The sequence below is a fragment of the Lontra canadensis genome, unplaced genomic scaffold (genome assembly GCF_010015895.1).
Source record: "Lontra canadensis isolate GAN:19392208 unplaced genomic scaffold, GSC_riverotter_1.0 scaffold2, whole genome shotgun sequence".
NCBI classification, from domain to species: Eukaryota; Metazoa; Chordata; class Mammalia; order Carnivora; family Mustelidae; genus Lontra; species Lontra canadensis.
The window spans coordinates 37,339,210-37,351,658 of NW_022630996.1; the positions used below are offsets into that span (position 1 = coordinate 37,339,210).

The following is a 12,449-nucleotide window of genomic DNA, read 5'->3' on the forward strand; positions in this document are numbered from 1 at the left end:
AGGAGTTAATTACGAAGTATGAAGATAATTCAAAGTAGGTTTTTGTTAAAGCTTTGCAGTAAACTTTTGTCAAAGTTTTTGGCATTTGTGAGGTAGAGGTATATATATATAATTAAAATGAAAGTGTTCTAAAAGTAAATATTGTATTAGGTATAAAGGGATTTCCACCAGTAAAACTGAATCTGGCTTTAAGCTGTTTGACTGTTGACCCTCACTTTATCCAGTTGGTTTACTCTTTTTTGAGATATTTTACAGGATAAAAGCTACAAATTTTGGTAATCCTATTACCAAAATTTGTGACTAGTTTTGAAAACTGCAAATTCTAGTCCTCCACAAACCACATTTTATTTATTTATTTATTTATTATTTTATGGGGAGTGGGAGAGAGGGAGCTTGGAGGAATGGCAGAGGGAGAGGGAGTAAGAGAACTCAAGCCAGTTCCACACCCAGCACAGAGCCCAATGCAGGACTCAATCTCACAATCCCCAGATCACAACCTGTGCCGAAATCAAGAGTCAGATGCTTAACCAACTGAGCCACCCAGGGACCCCTACAAACCACTTTTAAATGTGTTAGATGCCTACTGATTTCTTTTTTTTTCTAGGATGCTAGATTAATAGCTACTGTTGAATAAAAATGATCTATCTTCCAAGATGACATTGCAAGGATCTCAAAATTGCTTGTAAGTCGTGTAAAAGGTGTTAGACTGTGTCTACACAGTAAGAAATGTGCGATGAGTAAATAGCCTGAGGGCTCAATCGATATAGATCTCCAGCCTGTATGATTAAGGATTAAAAAAAAGGGGCTTTTTTCCTCATCACAAGGGAGTTTGTTTTAAATGAAAACCGAATACCATTATAAATAAAGCAAGGTGGGTTTTGTTGTTTTTTTTAAAGGCAAAATGGAGAAATTCTTTATTTATCTTGTACTGTCCGGGAATGGAGTGCTCCATCTTTATGAGTTTTATAAAGAACTGAAATTTGCTACTACAAATGCCACTTATAAAAACTGTTTTGTACTGGACAGTCCTGAGAGTAATATCCATGTCCATTCTTAAGCATAATGTACTGAATAAAATGAGTTTCTTAATGGTTAATATTGTTAGCATTGACAGTTGGTAGTGAGCATAACTTAATGCGTATAAATATTTATTAGAGCAATAAATGGTTCTGGATGTCTTTTTTAAAAAAGATTTTTATTTTATTTATTTATATATTTTAGAGAGAGAGAATGTGCAGAGGTGGGGCGAGGTGCAGAGGAAGAGGGAAATAGAGAATCTTAAGCAGGCTCCACTCTTAGTGTGGAGCCTGATGTAGGTCTTCATCTCACGACCCTGAGATTATGACCTGAGCCGAAGTCGCGAATCAGATGCTTAACTAACTAAGCCACTCAGGCACCCCTAAAAAAGACTTTTTAAAAAGAGAATTTTATTTATTTACTTGAGAGAGAGCGAATGCATATGGAGAGCACAAGCGGGGGAGTGGCAAAGGGAGAGGGAGAAGCAGGCTCCCCACTGAGCAGAGAGTTCAGTTCCAGGACCCTGGGATCATGACCTGAGCTGAAGGCGGACACTTAATTAACAAACTGAGCCACAAACAGGCATCCCCCTGAAAAAGATTTTTAATTGTAAAAAAACACATCTTAACCATTTTATGTGTATAGTTTAGTAATGTTAAGTATATTCACATTGTTGTGCAACAAATCTCTAGACCTTTTCCTCTTGCAAAACTGAAACTCTATACCCATTAAACAACAACTTCTCATTTCTCTCTTCTCCCCCAGCCTTTGAAAACCACCATTCTACTTTGTTTCTATTAATTCAAACTACTTTAGATACCTCTTATAGGTAGAATCAGAGAGTAGTTGTCTTTTTTTTTTTTTAAGATTTTATGTATTTATTTGACAGAAAAATAGAGAGCACAAGTAGGCAGGGTGGCAGGCAGAGGGAGAGGGAAAAGCAGGCTCTCCACTGAGCAGGGAGCCCAGTGCAGCACTGGATCCCAGGACCCTGGGATCATGACCTGAGCTGAAGGCAGCCATTTAACCGACTGAGCCACCCAGGTGCCAAAGTGAGTATTTGTCTTTTTGTGATGGCTTATTTCACTTAGCATGGTGTCCTCAGTCTTTTTCCATGTCATAACCTGGAACAGAGTTTCCTTCTTTTGTTCCATTTTTATTGAGAAATAATTGACATGCAGTACTGAGTGTAAGGCATACAGCATGATGGTTTGAATTACATATATTGTGAAATGATTACTGTAATAGGCTTTACTAACATCCATTACCACATATAGATACAACAAAAAGAAAGAAGAAAAAAAATTTGTCCTTGTGATGAGAACTCTTAGGATTTATTCCTTCAACAGCTTTCTCGTATATCACACAGCAGTGTTAGCTATAATCATTATGTTGTACATTACATCCTTAGTACTTATTTGTCTTATATCTGGAAGTTTGTACCTTTTGAACATCTTCCTCCAATTCCTAGACCTCCTCCTCTGGTAACCACAAGTCTGATTCCTCTTTCTATGAGTTTGTTTTTGTTTATTTATTTATTTTTTTTTCAAGATTCCACATATAAACAAGAACATACAGTATTTGTCTTTCTCTGTCTTTTTTTTTTTTTTAAAGATTTTATTTATTTGACAGAGAGAGAGAAATCACAAGTAGGCAGAGAGGCAGGCAGAGAGAGAGAGGGGAGGAAGCAGGCTCCCTGCGGAGCAGAGAGCCCGATGTGGGGCTTGATCCCAGGACCCTGGGATCATGACCTGAGTAGAAGGCAGAGGCTTTAACCCACTGAGCCACCCAGGTGCCCCTGTCTTTCTCTGTCTTACTTATTTCACTTAGCATAAGGCACTCAGGGTCCATCCATGTTGTCACAAGTGGTAGGATTTTTTATGGCTAAATAATGCTCCATTGTGTGTTTATACACAACTTCTTTATTCATTCATCCACCAATGGACACATAAGTTGTTTCTATGTCTTGGCTATGAACATGAAGGTACAAATATCTTTTTGAGTTAGTGCTTTTATTTCATATGGATATATTCTCTGAAATGGAATTGTTGGCTCATATAGTATTTGTATTTTTAGTTTTTTTGAGGAACCTCCATATTGTTTTCAATGGTGGTTGTACCAACTTATAATTCTGCCCATAGTGCAGAAGTGTTCCCTTTTCTCCACATTCATGCCAGCATTTACCTCTTATCTTTTTGATAGTGGCCATCTAATGAGCATGAGATGATATCTTCTATGATCTTAATTTTTATTTCCATAATGACTAGTGATGTTGACTGTTGTTTCATGTACTTGTTGATCTTTCAAAGGCTGAATAATAATTCTATGGTATATATACACCATGTCTTATTTATTCATTTATTTTGTGGTCATCTGGGTTTCTTCCACCTCTTGGCTATTGCAAATAATGCTGTTACTGTAAATTCCCAATAATAGTGCATAAGGGTAAGAGTTCCACCGTCCCTACCAGCACTTATTTTTAGTTTTTGTTTTTGGTTTAGATAGTAGCCATCTTAACAGGTGGGATATCTCATTGTGGTTTTGATTTGTGTTTCTCTAATAATTAGTGATGTTGAGCATCTTTTAATATGGTCTTTGGCCATTTCTAAAACTTTGGACAAATGGGAAGTCCAGAATGTGTGTGTGTGTGTGTGTGTGTGTGTGTGTGTGTTTAATTAACCCCTTAACAGATACATGATTTGCAAATAATTTCACTTATTCTGGGTCCTGGATATTCTTTGATCAGTTTTTAATACATTGCCCATTATAAGGCTTTTAAATGTAACTCATTTCTTCATTCATTCATGGAACAAATATTTACAGTACCAGCACTATTCATATGCCTGACTTTAGTTTGCTCTCTATCCACTTTCTATTTCCTTGTCTCTAACTTCCTATGAGCTTTTAAACCAGAGAAGTTCTTACACTTATGCAAAATATGAGTTCATAGCTCTACAAAGCTCTGAATAACTTGCTTGTTATCATCACCTTCATGAAGTTTAGTACCTGAACCTAGTGTGGGGAATTCTCTTGACCCTTCCTATTTGTGTACTTGCTTATGTATGTTTCTGATTCCTATTAAGTTTGAGATTAATACTTTTCTCTCTTGGAAGGAATAGAATTAGAGTGCCATAAGTATAGTTTTTTAGAGCACATTGTTGAGTTTCCTTTCTGTAGATCTTTTCGTTAAAATCTCTAGGAAAGAGAATTTAAGTTTTTATCAACAATTGGCAGAAACCGTCCTTCTTTCTACTTGGGTTTTGTTGTTGTTGTTGTTGTTGTTGTTTTTGTGTGGGTAGCATCAGTATTAATGTAGTTTGGGTGTGGTGAAACTTGTTATTCTCTATGTCAGCGTATCAGTGAGCTTTATGGGCCATTCCCTAATTCATCAAGGCTATTTGTCAAATATACAGCCATATGTGATTCAGTCTTTGGTCTTTCAAACCAAAAGATTATATTTATATTTATATTTATATTTATACAAATACATATAGGACAAGTTTTTTTTTCTTCTTTCTTTTTGTTGTATCTGTAAGTGATGATGGATGACGGATTTGTACCTTCATGTTCATAGCCAAGAGGTTTGAAAAAAAACCAAACTGATCCTTTGTCAGACCACATGTCTCATATTTTTGGTTTGCAGAGTAGGTCACTGTAAATGTATATAATGAGAAATAATGGAAACATGGACAGAGGTTGCTGCCTCTATCCCATGGAAGATATTCTTTCCTATGTTCCCCTATAATGAAGTCCCCTCCCCTCTATCAAAATGTGAGAAGTGGTGGGGTGTCTGGGTGGCTCAGTTGATTAAGTGTCTGACTTTTGATTTCATTTCATGTCTTAATCTCAGGGTCATGAGTTCAAACCCACTCTGGGTGTGGAGCCTACTTAAAAGAAAAAAAATAAAAAGTGAGAAGTGGGGATAATAGGCGTTTGTTGTCCTCACTTCTCCCCAACCCATGCTCAGTGCAGTGAGCATTGCAGAAGCTACTATTATTGCTAGAAATGTCTTTCTTCCCTACCCATTGCCCCTTGGTGAGGTTATGCCTTGATAAATAGGAGACTGCAGAGGTTACGAAACTTTAGTACAAAGGATCCCAGAACCCTATTCTTGGGACTATCATATCATTTTATTTTGTATTGTTCTTAGCACATGTACCTGAACTTTAATTCATTTTATCCTTCCCTGTGCCTCAACCAGATCTTAAATACCTCGAGCCAAGGAACTAAATAATATTTGTCATTACATCTGTCTCCAGGGCCTAGCTCTGCACCTGACACAGAGTGGTTGCTTGTGAATAAACAAATAAATGAATGAATGTGCCCCCCGCTATCATTGGAACCTTTCTCTGACCTTGGCGTTGCTGGCTTTTCATTTGTACTGAGAGCTGATTTATAGGTTTTCCTTTCAGAAATATAAACTTCAGTGTGAAAAGCAAAAGTCAGAGGAGAATGAACTTGTGCCCTGAAAATCAGTAAGAGGGAACTTCTGTAAGAGCGAGAAGTATGGGCCTGGGGCAAGGGGCAGAGCTGAAATAACTGACTTGATTTGTTAAGGAAACGGGAGAATGCCCAGGGCCCAGGGTTGACAGCCAAACATTTTTTATTTTAAAGTATTGATTTCAGTTAAACAAAGAAGTTTCATGTTAGTATATGAACCTTTTTATTCCTTTCCATCTACCCAGGATGCCTTCTCTTCACTATTTCAACCACTCAGCATTTTAAACTTTATAGACCCACCATATATAGATAAAACTTTATCCATTGGCTCTTTTTTTTTTCCCCCAAAAGATTTTGTTTATTCCTCTGAGAAAGAGAGTAGAGAGCATAAGCAGATGGGTTGGGGGAGAGAAGGGAAGAGGGGGAGGGAGACACAGACTCCTCACTGAGCAGGGAGCCTGATGTGGGTTTCGATTCCAGGACCCCGAGATCCTGACCTGAGCCAAAGGCAGACGCTTAATAACTGAACCGCTGAGGTGCCCCTATCTATTGACTCTTACTAAGAACGCATTTGAGCTTTTGTTGCCTGTCATAAGAGAAGGTTATGGGATAAAATGAATCCATTCACTTGACATTTTTATCCTCACATGTGTGATCCAGAAATGAGGTTTTTAGTTTAAAAATGCAGTATTATCATTGCATTTTAAATATGAAATAGTACATAATCATTTACTTTCCTTTTTTTCTCCCCCACTGAAATCACGTGTTTATATTATCAGAAAGGGAATTTAGTATTTGAGGACTCTATTTCTTGTAGAGCTAGACCCTCATAGTCATCTTGCCCATGGTGATCCTACAGACAACGGAAGGTGAGACTGGCTGTCAGTCACCCTGAGAACAGCAAGTGCTACCAGCGACTTTTAGTGAAGGTTCTGGTCACAAACAGGCTCTTAAGAGAATGGTGACATAAGAAAAACAATCCTCTTCTGCATCCATACTACAAATCAGATAATTTTTGAGTACTTTTGCTATTAACATTTTGATTGTGAGACAAGAGAGTTTTACCATATAAACCTGACATCAACTCACATAAACGAGTGTAATTTTTTTTACTGGGTGTGCTATCTGAATTTATTGGAGATTTTTATGTCAGAAATTTTCCACTTCAAAGAGGTTGTGTTGTAAATATAAATTAGTTTCAATGAGAAACATGCTACACAGATAAGGGTGCCACTGGACTAAATGGCAGAATTACATTAATTATTATGTTGTTTTCTGAATTATACTTACCAATGAAAATATTGTTAATGACCTAAAACAAATAGTCTTAGAGAGCTATACAATTACTATTTGATTTAAGTAGACGCATTTTAAAAAAACTGAATTATTTTTGAAACTGGTGTCATTCTCACAGCAGAGATGGGCATTAAATAAAGCATTCTTTTTCATGCTGTGAAAAGTTCTCCTTACGTTTCATGGAGTCAGAACATTGTGCCACCCAGGAGATATGAGTCTTTTGGCAGATACTAAAGTTCTAAAAACTTTTGAGAAAATTCCATATTTTTTTCTGTACTGTGGAAAAGCATAAATGGAACAAAGCATGTTCAAGTGCCTTGAAAAAGTAAAATTCATTCTTTGGGCATGGTTTTTTGAAGTCATCCTAAAACTGTTACATACTTGTTTAACATAATAGACCTACTGGCTGTGCTTGGCATAAAAATCTGTTATTTAGGTAGAAAGTTTCCTTTTATTTATTTTTTTATTTTTTAAAAGATTTTGTTTATTTATTTTTTAGGAGAGAGAGTGTGTGGGTGGGTGGGCGGGGAGAGGCAGGGGGAGGGGCTAAGAATCTCAAGCAGACTCCCTGCTGAGCATGAAGCCCGGTGTGGGGCTCAATCCCAGGACCTTGAGATCATGACCTGAGCTGAAACCAAGAGTTGGATGCTCAACTGACTGAGCCCCCAGGTACCCCCAAAGTTTCTCTTAATATGGTAATTGGTGTTAGGGCACCTGGGTGGCTCAATGGGTTAAAGCCTCTGCCTTCAGCTTAGGTCACGATCTCAGAGTCCTGGGATTGAGGCCCGCATCGGGCCCTCTGCTTGGCAGGGAGCCTGCTTTCTCCTCTCTCTCTGCCTACTTGTGATCTCTGTCTGTCAAAGTAAATTTTGAATAAAATCTTTTAAAAAAATATGATAATCGGTGTTGAAAAGCAAAAGACTCCTCAGTTCTGGGAAATGAATTAGAAACTGTTCTTTCATGTCAATGGTTATTATGGCATCACTTCCAGAAGTAAGTACTTAGGTATTAACCCCATCCATGTTTTAATAAATTGGAAATACTGTATAGATATACTGGTTTACTATTTTATCAGATTGTTAGTTTTCTGTCATAGCTCTTTCAGAGGCTATGTTCTAAAATGCTCATAGGTTTGCATTCCCTTTTTTCAAGTAAAGATTTTATATGTGTGTATTTTTTTTTTAAGATTTATTTATTTGAGAGAGAGACAGAGAGGGAAAGAGCTGGGGGAGAGGGCACGGGGTAAAGAAACTCCAAGCAGACTCTATGCTGGGTGTAGAGCCCCATGTGGGGCTTGATCTCAAGACCCTGAGATCCCAACCCGAGCTAAAACTGAGAATTGGATGCTTAACCAACTGTGCCACCCAGGCGCCCCTCACTTTCAACTTACATATTTAACACACTGATAGTCTGCTATACTATAAACTATAAAACTATAGTTTGCTGAGTTGCTGATTTGTGCTGAGATCTGAGTTAGGGACTCTCATATGTTTCATTTAGCTAATTCTCATGACAATGCCATACGTAGGCTGGAACATTAGCATTTACAAATCTCTGAGTTGGAAAACATTTTATATCATAGGCCCTTGAATGACTCACTGAAAAAGGAAAAGCATTTGAAGACCCACAGTTGGCAAGTACGCAAATGTCAGGCTGTATATGTGTGTTTAACTGCACACACACAAGCATGCATGTAGGGTAAATATAACGTATTCTATTCATCCATCACGAATACAAGATAGAGTATTCTGTTGATAAGCTGCTATGTGTAGTAACAAGTATGCTTGTGTCTCACATTATAGCTGTTTTGAGAGGACTGGCAGCCTTGCACCTGAGTGGGCAGGAGGAGAGAAATTTACAATATATTTAAGACATAAAGCACAGAGTGTGCACATATGCACACATGGAGATGGGGGTTGTGGTGCATATGTGTGTGAGTCTGTGTGATTTTGCATGTTTGCTAAATCTCTAATCATTTATTGAATTCTAATTTTACATGAAAATTTAGCCCTAAGATTTAAAATATATTTGAATATTAGGTAAAATTATGAAAACTTGTGGTTTTTAAAATAATTTTTTCTCATTTTCAGTGATAACGATGTCTACTTTAGACAATGGTGCTTGTAACTTAAACACTTTTTAAATTATGAAATGTAGATGTATATGGTAAAAAAATGCAAACACTGTGATGAAAATTAAGTTTCCCTTCTACCACAAAGGGGCCCCACTCCCCAGAGATTGTCAGTGGTTCCTGGTGCATTGTTCTAAAAGTTTTCCCTGTACTGATGTGCACATACAAATATAAATATAGATATAAATAATTTTTAAAAGTGCAAATGAAAGATACTTTGCACATGATCATACTGCTATTTTTTCCCCTTGAGTTTCCCCCCTAGCATCCTGTATAGATTTTCCTCATTCTTTTTGGACAATATGGAATTTTATTGTACCGATGACCTAATGTCTTAACTAGAATCTCACACATAACAGACACTGAATAAACATGTGCTGACTTAATAAGTTAAATAGTTGATTTAGTTATTCCTCCCACTGATGAAGAGGGACAGCTGACTGATAACAGACATATTTAGGGAAAAAAAAACTAATAATGAATCAAACTAATAATGAGGTTCAACTCAGCCTTATAGACCTTTATCCTTTGGAGTCCACTTATTGGTGGGGCTCTATTTAAAGAAATTCTTCAGCTCTGATCCCAGTAGTAATGAATCTCTCTCTCTCTCTCTCTCTCTCTCTCTCACACACACACACACACACACACACACAGATAGAAATGTCTCTTCTTAAGAGAGCTGCTTCAGGCATATGAACACATTTTCAACCAGGTATTTTCTATAAATCCAGCTGACTGAGCCATACATTTGGAATTTTTCATTGTTGTCTGAATTAAGGACTGTTTTTTTTTCTGCTCTGCAGTAAGAGCTCTTTGGTTAATATAGTTTGATTGGGGTTGATTGGACACTGAGGTTCCATCTTCTTTCTGCATCTCACAAAGGTATGGTTCATACGTAGATCTGTGATATGTCACCTTTCACTCATTTGTTTCCCATCTTTAATATATTTTGCCGTTTGGGGTAGTGTGTATCAACTGACTTGGCAAATGTAATCAAATAAATTATACTTCAAAAAGAGCACTATTGACATATAAAATAGTTATGGGGATCTAAGACTCTTCTATTTGCTGATGGTCTTGTGCTTGAACTTTACTCTTTTGGTTCCTAAAATTATTTTAGTGAGAGGACCACATTGTCTCCAAGGCACCTGCCTTTCCCCCTGGGGAGAACGCAGTGTTTTGGACTTTCTAGTTGCTTCCAGAAGCAGAACAGAGCGTGAACCACTGCCCTTCTCCTTGAATAGAAAAGGCATTAGAGCAAACAATGTCACAGTGCCCTCCTTCTGAACCCTGCCTATATATAAATGTGGAGTCCCCAAAAGGAAGGAGCAGCTGCTGGATCAGTGCAGGAAATGAAGAGGCTCTTTACATAGACCAGGTGCCTATGGCTCCCATTGATTTGTTGATCAAAGCTGTCTGAAATGCTGCGAGGCAGGGATTTATCAGTGCCAGTCATGTGCCCGCAGGCGACAAGCCAGTCCCTTCTGTTTCCTAGGTTGGAATCCAAAGGTGGTCACATGGGAAGAATGAGAAATGCTTGTCAGCTCAGAGGAATCTTCTACTGAGCTTTGCTGCAAATTGAAGGGGGTCTCTACTTGTTTGGGGGAAGAACCTAGATAACTTTCTTTACTGAACATACCCAGAACAGTGCTAGCCAAGGTGATAGGAACCTTCACACTTATGTTTCAAAACTCAGGTTTCTACTGACTTAAAATCAGAGCTACTTAGTAATGGGATCCTGTGTAATAGAAAAAATTCACCTTAGGAAGTTGGGACTATTGCATTACACTTGTTACTGAGAGGATACCTCGTTGAAAACACTGTACTCGGATGACCTTGCCTTGGCTTTGCTGAGACCAAATCCCACTTCTGATCTGCAAGGTCCTAACTTTTCCACGTCTACACTTCTTGGAGTCGTATACTGTATGCCACAAACATATACGGTTGACATAAAATATTCTCAAGTTATTTATAAGTGAAATGTCATTTTAATTTTACGTAAGGGTAGCTGGTCTCTTCCTTGTTACTTAGGAGAGAGAGAATTATTAACCATCATTAAATAAACTCTGGCAGCCACTCACCCTGAACCAGTGGTTCTTGACTCTGGCCGCTCCTTAGAATTACTGGGGGAGCTTTGAAAATGCTAGTGCCTTGGGGCTACTCATCTATCCCCCAACTTGCACCCCTCCCATAAATTCCAATTTAACTGGTCTGGCTGAGTACTGGGTATCCATAGTCTTTAAAAGTCCTCCAAATGATGCTAGCGTGCAGCCACTGTGTTTGAATCATGCTGTGCGGCTCAGGTGAGAAGCAGCTCAATCCAAAATCAGAAGGGCAGTTCAGAGCAGTTGCCACCAGAATTATTGATTTTGGGACCCACGTTTAATATCTCTGTTGGCTTTCTCTGTTTAGAGAACCTTAATGCATGTTGCTGGGACCTCCCTCCTGTGCCTCAGTGTCAGCTGCTCCCAGTACCCCTCCCACGTCTCTCTGCCCCAGTCGATTCAGCATATGTCCCTGGTCTATGTTTAGTCGTAGCTTCCCAAACATACACTCCCAGTTTGATGCAAATGCGCCCAAGCTGACAGAAACGTCTTTATAGAGAGAGAGACACATGGGAAGAAAGAAAGAAAGAAAGAAAGAAAGAGCAGAGGCTTCCAATTCTGGGACAGCGGACCCACTTTCCCAATCATCGTTATACATTGTGTAGTCTGTTACATTCTTTCAAGGACTTTTAGTAATGATTTTTTTATATAAAACTCATTCTTGACTGTACACTTCTATCTTGAAGAGTAACATCTTTTTTCTCTTTTGCTTATAAACCACTAAGTGAATGATTTTATTTGCTTCTACTGTTTCTCTAAGCATAGCTGTCAGCCTGTACTATTGTAAAAATGTCCCATAAACAGGATGCCATTCCTACATTTTGTCCACCCACATCACTTTGTTATATCCTCATTTGCTTCAAATACCCTAATGTAATTTGGTTAACTGTAAGAGAGAGATATGCCAGGGAAGTTTTATGATGGCCTGTGCTTCGATTAAAGGCTTCAGAATACATTTTACCTCTGAAATATGTTGCTTAAAGAAAATAAACATTTATCCGTATTCAGAAAAATAGGCATACAGCAAAGTTAGTAGGATTACAGCCTCCAGACTGGCAGTTTTGGAATGTAAATTCAGAATTAAAACTCTATAAAAGCTGTATCGCTATGCAAATGATGGAGAAAAAAAGGACTATTAAATTATAAGCAAAATCTGGCTCTAATTTCTCAGAGCATTCTTGCCTGGGGCAATGAGGTTTTACATTTTAAAAGCTCCATTCTGTTGGTGTTTCCAGAGCATTTCCCTAAGATTGTTAAATAGAGTCTACAGAAAATAATCTGAAGTATTTGTAAGAGGGGTCATGGCCATCTCACAGGAAGTATTTAAAGAAAAGTTAAATACTACCAATGTAGACTCCCTTTTCATTTTCCTTGCCATGGAATTTCATATGGATATTGAGGTAATATAATAAAGACGTAAAGAAAGAGGTGACCTTTGGAGGCTGACTGGATTCAGACTG

The 12,449-nt window shown here is 38.0% G+C and overlaps 1 protein-coding gene across 5 annotated transcripts in view; it reads left to right on the plus strand.

Annotated features, from left to right (window-relative positions):
* The window catches only part of PDE1C (phosphodiesterase 1C), a 495,776-nt gene that overhangs the window by 334,133 nt on the left and 149,194 nt on the right, over positions 1-12,449 (plus strand). The window lies entirely within an intron of this gene.